Source organism: Apis laboriosa, unplaced genomic scaffold, assembly GCF_014066325.1.
Source record: "Apis laboriosa isolate Shangri-la unplaced genomic scaffold, ASM1406632v1 scaffold281_cov141, whole genome shotgun sequence".
NCBI lineage: Eukaryota > Metazoa > Arthropoda > Insecta > Hymenoptera > Apidae > Apis > Apis laboriosa.
In genome coordinates this window covers 293,582-301,880 of record NW_025222646.1, presented here as the reverse complement: position 1 = coordinate 301,880, position 8,299 = coordinate 293,582, and positions in this window count along the sequence as shown.

Below are 8,299 nucleotides of genomic sequence, written 5' to 3'. Positions count from 1 at the left end.
ATATTAATTATTATATTATTATATTATATATTATATTATATATTATTACATTATTATATTATATTATTAATTATATTATATTAATCGCAAAAAGAATAACAAAAACTTACTGCCACAGAATCGGATAATTTATTTTTTCATTATTTTAAATATATTATAGATTTCCTCTAGATGCACTTCTATATATATTTTATTAATGAATTTAATAATGTAATAAATAATGAAGAACAGGCTTAAATGAGCTTAAATAAAAAAAAATTAATATATTATATAAAGTAATTGCAATCTGATATAATGAAAAGAAAATGTAATCCGCATTATTGTTGATTTTGTAATAATGAATAAATGTTGAATATCATAATATCATTATAACAAATATCATCAAATAATACTCAATTGAAAACTCTTCATCAATAATTTTAAGATTCATCAAGATCTTAATATTAGAATGATTTCTAATGAATTTTATTTTATAATCAAAAATTATAACTACTAATTTAATTTATCTAATATAATTCAAGATAAAAATGTAAAAGTTTTAAAAATTATTATTAAATTGTATATAATGAAAAGCTAAAATACAATTATTACGATTATTATTAAAATACAATTATAAGAATATATAAGAATTATAAGAATTATTAAAATACATACAAAAAAGTAAATCAGCTTAAATATGTTACTAAATGATCATAATTAAATTTATTTTTTTGATTTGCAATTATTAAAGATAAATCTATAATGATCCCCAATATCAATCTGTAATATGTCATGTGCAGTATTCAGTAATACTATAAGATAGGTGTTTGTTAGCTTTGTGAAGATTTCACAATAAATAATTTTAATCTTATAGTTTATCGTAATGGAACCAGTATACCGAAAAATACTTGTAAAATAAAATAATATCAAATTATAATAATATAATATAATACAGAATAAAAAGTAAGAAAAAATTTAAATTGAAAAATTTTAAGATAGATATTTATTTGAAATTAAATAAAAAAATATAATAGTTAACAAAGTAGTTAAATATTCATTCATATAATATTGGCTATATTATTTCTTAATTTGAGAATAAAATATATTATTTAAATAGTGATAAAATTTATTATGTCTATTAATATTAGTAATATCTTATTAATATATTATTATATATATATAATCTATTCATTATAAAAAAGAAGTATATGTCGATATGAATAGATGACAAAGTATAATTCTTTTTTTTATTAAAATTTAGATATATTTTTTTATATCTTTGCAAAATATGTTTATGATGTTCCATATTTTAAAGAATAAAAATAATATTTTTTGATGTAATTTTTTACAATTATACAAATTTGAAAACTGGTATGCAATAAAGTTAGAAGATATGATATTTAGTTTTGTCTTTTTGACTGTAAATTTGCAACATAAATCTATCAGAAAAAATTTTTTCTTTTTTTTTTTTAATTTTTCTATATACATTATTAATAATAAATATAATAATAATAATATAATTGAAAATTTATTTGTATACTGGAAAATATATTTTTAAAAAACGAAACAATTTTTGTGAATTTTATAGTATAATATAAAGTATATATAATAAAAAGTATAATCTTTACTTTAGATATCAATCAAGACAACATCTTATTTTGTACTTTTAAAGAAGCAAATATTATATTTATTCATATTTTTTTTTAAAAATATTTTTTTTTAAAGTTTTTTAAAAATCCATAATAATGTATTTTAAAATACATAATTACTTAATATTAAAATATATTACATTAGTAAAAATCTTAAAAATGTTACAGAAATCAATAAAAAACAATTCGTAAATGATTCATTAAATTTTTTTATACACATAATGCAATATGATATATTATAAATAATATTACATTCATAAGACTTTTTGAAAAATTGATTTTAAAAAAAATCAGACATCAAATAAAGAAATATGATATATAATCAATATGATATAAATCAATATATTAAAAATATATAAACATGAAATATATTTAAAAAAATACAAGAAAAAAGTTAAAAGTTAAAATTTTTATTGATTTTTATGTTTTTTTAAATTATTTAATACTTCAATATTTTATAAAAATATTTTAATATGTCAAAGTTAAAAATATAGAAAGTTTAATAATTTTAAAACAATCATTTTAAATATAGACAATGTTTCGTAAGTTCAATTTCCCAACTAATTTATAAAAATAAAAAAATATAATTTATTTTTCTTTCTATGCTCTTAATTTTATGTATATATGGTAATAGATTAGATTAAGATATATTAATATTAATATATATTAAATTTGATTAAGAAAATACAATAATGTTGATTTTAAAAAAAGAAATATATTTTTATTGTATATTTTTTATGATTTTTTTTTTCATAAATTCGATGATGTAGTTTATACAATATATACTAACAATGTATAATGTATTAACGAGTGTTCATTATAATTTATTAAATATTAATAATAAAAATTGTTTTACATACTTTTTTTATTATATTATGTTATATTTTATTTTTTTTATTTTTACTTTATTATAATCTTAATATAATGTAATGTTTCATTTTAATAGATCAATCATTAAAATTCCAAAATTTATAATGTGATTACACACTCGATTAACATAATTGCATATTTTTGAAGTAAAGATTTCCAATATTCGTATTTATTCAAATAATTCAATATTTTCCACTCATTTTTTTAAAAATTCATTTTCATGTATTTTTAAACATTTTGAATTCGTTCTATTGAATTCGCAATGTGATTTTTATTCAAGGGCAATATTCAATCTAATCTTTTTATTTTTTTTATTCTATACAGAATCGACTTTTGGATTTGGGTTATTTCTTTATAATGTTGAATTACTGTTTTCTTTTCTAAACTATTTGTTTATTGATTTTTTTTTAGAACTGATTCATCGTATTCAATCTTGTGCTTGATTATATTTTTGTTTTTGATATTTAAGAATGAATTCATGATCTAATTCTCTCTTAAAATTTATCAAATTTCTTCGAAACGCTTCTACAAAATCGATTAATTCAGATTTGAATGTAAAAAGATTTTTTTCGATTTAATTCATTATATAAATATATATATTTATAAGAAATAATTTTGAAATTTTCAAAATTTTGCAAAAAATTTTTCATAGTTTTTTGAATTCTGTATTTACATTCTAGCATTCACATTAAGAACAATTCTGTGGGAATTACAGGAGAATAATATCCCGTCATTCCTGTTATTTTAGATAAGTAATAATCATTATTCAATTATTTTATCATAATTTTGATCATGAGATTTTTAATAAATCATTAATAAAGAGATAATATATTCATAATTTATTATAGATTATTTATTCAAGAGGAGGAGTATTGTGCACAACAATATCCACACAATTTGTGCCAAAAGGTATGTAAAATCAATTTATATAATACAAATTATATTTATATTTATATAATACAATATAAATTACAATAAACACATAATTCTAAATTTAAATAATTTACAACTACATCGATTAAAATTTATTAATATACATAAAATAATTACTACATAAATAATCACTATAATAGAATCATAGAAAAATAGTCCAATATGTAATAATATGTAAAATTGATAAAATATAAGTAGATAATAAATTAATAAATTCTATATATTTATTATATTAAAAAAATGTTTGTTAATGAAATGAGTTAAAATGAGTCTAGTTCTGAGGTAAGCTTTTAATCGTTGCGATATTGTGTATTCTAGATGCATTGCGACATTCACATTTAGCGATCGAATAGATCTTGGTTATAGATCTTTTAATTATCTCATCAGCGGTTTTAATTGATGTTATTTTGGCAATTTTGTCTCTTTTCCTAGGATTCTAAAATTTGTTTTAGTCATTTAGTCATATAGTAGAGAAAGATTATCATTCCTAATAACTACTATACCTGGCTCAAATTTGTCCGTCATTTATTGTAATTATTACAATATAATACTTAATTTTATTATTTCTCTTGTATTTTAATTCATGAAATAAAAAAAAACTTCCGCACGTTTATTAACTAATCACAATGGAACATGTTCAGTTTCCATATATATATACACCTTTCTTATATTCTTATATAAAACAAGAAATAATTATCTTAATTGATACAAGTACTCATTTTGCCATCCTCCAAAAATGTTGTACGTTTTGCTTGATCATCTGGAATCTGTTTGGTCTTTGAGAGTGAATCACAAATCAAAAAATGATCAGGAGTTAAGAGAGTCGAATAATAAAAGAGGATAGGAATGCCTTATCTGTATAATCTATACTAAAACAGTATATAGTTTTTCATAAATTAATATGTATGTAGATGATATATTTTAAATGCAATTTTGTAGCGCTCTCAAATCTCCAAGATGAAATGCACGAGAAAGGATTATATGGCATTATATCTATTTATTTATAAGAAATTATTCTTGAATATTTTTTTATAGGAGACGAGTTTTTTTAAATTCAATTAATTCATTTTGTGTCTCAACATTAATTCCATTATCTAATAAATATCATAGTATGATCTTCGACGTGTAATAAATCTTTTTGAATAGTTTAAATGCATTTGTAAAAATCAATGACTAATTCAATATGGATTATTTTTATTGCAAAACATACGAATAAATAGATGTTAGATATCTTATTATAACAAATGTATAGTATTGACTTTAGTACGCGTCCTGTCCTTAATTAGATGTGAATCTACAGGAGTGAGTCGAGCACTAATAGTAGATAACTTACTTATTATTTGTGTAATTGCGTTGGACTTCATTTTAAATCTTCAGCATTTTCGAATGATGCCTTTCATTAGATGAATATATAATTAAATTTTATCAGATGGTATCCAAAATTTTTTGCGCAACGAAAAAACTACAGTTTAATAATCTGCATGTAGCAACCATAAATATTCGTGGACAAATAAATAATCTAATTAGTTTATATTCTGAGTGAATAATAATCGGATGTTTTTATTCAAAATTAATTGGGATATTGTTTATTGCCTTTATCTTGAAAAATTCAGAAGTATCTAAAAATGGATCTAATGAGTGCAATGTATTGTCCTTCAGAATTTTAAAATTATATCTTAAGTTCTGAATTTTTGTTTTAAAATGCATTTGTTGTGATCACTATCTTGAGTTTTGCAGTTTCACATGCATGAAATCATATGTAGAGAGTTGACATAAATGTATCGAATCATTTGTGAATGGATTTTCCTTAGTCTATTTTGTATGTTTCCAATCAATCGGAAATAATAAGCATTGAAGTAAGCTATATATATATATATAAGCGTCGACTATAAGATGAAAATTTTGAAAAAATTCTATCTTTTTATCGTCAATTATCGGAAAGTTATGATTATATTATTTTTTTTCTGAAAGTTCGCCTATGTAGGAATCTATCCATGATAAGTGCCACGTAATCCTGCAACAGCCATGTTAATCCATTCTATAGCATTATATGCAATTCTGATGGGAAAAGACTTGGAGAGATTATATTAGCTGGGTTTTGTTGTCTATCAAAACATTTGTGTGTTCTAAAATCCATTCCATGTTCATTTTGCAAAATCATGGATCTTCAGTAAGTACACAAACAGTTAATAACACTATGAATGAGTTCCTTGAGTGAACGACAGTCTCAATCCATTCCTAGAACTGCGGTGAAAAGACATGTAATTCACAGATCCGCTGTTTCCAAGAAATTAACTGATCTATGAGTTAACAATTAATAATTCTTCTGAGGATGCCAACAATCGTTAAGATTGCCTTGCCTAAAGAATGTCTCAAATTCTAACATCATGCTAACTTCAAAGTGTGTTTCTAAATAATATATAATTTCAAGAGTTTTTTAAATTCTCTTCTCAAACACGGCATTGTCCTTGCAACATCATTGTATTCAATGTCTTGATAATACTAATAATAATGAATATATATTAGCAAAATGATGGTTATGATAATATTTTTCTGAAAATACAAAATAATTTTAGAAATTTTAAAATGCATTTAAATATTTTATTTTATAGGAGAAACAAACTCAAAATTATTCAATATTTATTAAGATAAATAAAATGAAAAAATGAAAATAAAAAAATAATAATATATAATATATTAATAAAAAAGATATAATGAAGTATAAATAGCAAGAAAAATAATTTTACTCAATATAAAGACAAAGAAATATGAATATATTTAAAAGATAATATATTGAAAATAGTATTAAAAATGGTAAGAAGTAAACAGATTGATAAAAAATTTTCTATTTAGTAAAAACAGTAAAAACAGTTAATAAAAACAGCAAAGTTATCCCTGCCAACAACAAGCAAAAAATTGTTTTTCAAAGCCGAAAATAAAATCATATCGAATAGCACAAAATTACTATCTGAAAATGTAGAGAAATTTTTAAAACTCAAAATAAAATATTCCTATTTAATATAATTAATATTTATAATATTATTTATATTATATTATATTTAATAATAATATAAATAAATAATAAATTACTATTATTATTACTATTATTACTATTATTACTATTACTTATTACTACTTACTACTTATTGCATTATTTCCACTTCATTTTCTAATTTTATATTAATAAATTAAATAATGTAAAAAATAATAAAGGAATAAATTTTATAATCTAATCTTTGACAATGTCTAAAATATCATCTTTCGATTGATTTTAAAGCAAATAATAGTAATAAAATTTTCAAAATTTTTACAAATCTTGAACATTTCCAAATAATCTCAAACATTCTCAATACTCGAATCACTTGAACAAGTAATTGTAATTGATCAGTGTTACAATGTGATATATATCGAAGTAAATGACACATACATAATTTGATGATATATTATTTTCATATATATTATATTTTAATGATTTTTTTTGTAATCAGTTTAATGTTAGATGCAAATCTGTTAAGAATTAGTTTAATGCTAAGAAAAGATATCAGAATATCGATTAATATTAAGAAAGAATACTTGAAAAATTATTCAATTTGACATTTCAAAGTTCGAATTGAATTTTCGTTGTGATTGCTTCATTTATTGAATTTAATAAATTGTTTTTTAATTTAATTATCGTATATAATAGATTGTAATTTATTTTTTTATTCCAAATATATATTATTTATTGTTCATTTATTAGAAAAGTTTTATATTGATTCTTTTTTACTACAATTTGAATCATTTGATATCATTTTAAATGATAAATAAATTCAATTTATTCAGTTTATAATATATTATAAATATAATAATATATAATATATTATATATATTATATTATATTATAATGTAATAATAATTAATTAATTTATTTATTATTTCTAAATAACATATTGTTTCAGAATTTCAGAATTTCAGTTTTTAATGTAATTACTTTAAAAAATATTCTTTTTTTTGCATGAATATAATATAAAATGAATAAATAATATTAAAATGAATAAATAATTTTTTTTTCGAATATTCATTATGATCGTATATATTTAGTTTAAAAAGGAAACGAAAGAACGATTTTTCAATCTATGGTCATTTTAGATGATCTGTTTAGATGTATATCAAAATATTTCGCCTGAAGAGAATAAACACAAAATAATGATATCACGGTTTCCCAGATCATCGCAAGCCAATTTAGTAATCGTGATCGTATTGATACAAGTGATTATGTATAATATATAAGATGATCGGATTTATCGTATACTTTCCAAAATTCAATAGAATAACTAAAGAAATTATATCTTTGACTCAATTTTTCAAAGAAAAGCTTCGAGCTTCAATCTTTAAATCCATGATTTAAAGAAAATGAAAGAAATGTTTCTATTCCTGTATTGAATTTATAAAATCTTCAACGATAAAACATTTTTTCTCTCTTCTCTCTCTATCTTTCCCTCCTCCCCTCATTATGATATATTAACAGAATATATATATACAAAAAAAATATAGGAAAAAAAGATTCTGAAGAAAAAGTTTTAACACAATAATCTAGATGAATTATTATAAATTTTCATAAAGTTATAATAATTTAAATATTAGCAATTTTTAACATGATTCAATTATCCGTTGATTTATGAACAAAAGTAGTATATATCCTATCCAGTCTTATTATATATTATCTTATATTTTCAAGTTTATTTTTTATTTTATTATAAGTCTATCGAATAATGAAAATAATTGAATCCATTCCATCCATTTATTTACTAATAATATTAATAAATATAAAATAAATTTTAATATCTGTTATATAAATTTTATTTTATATTTCTATTTTGTAAATACTT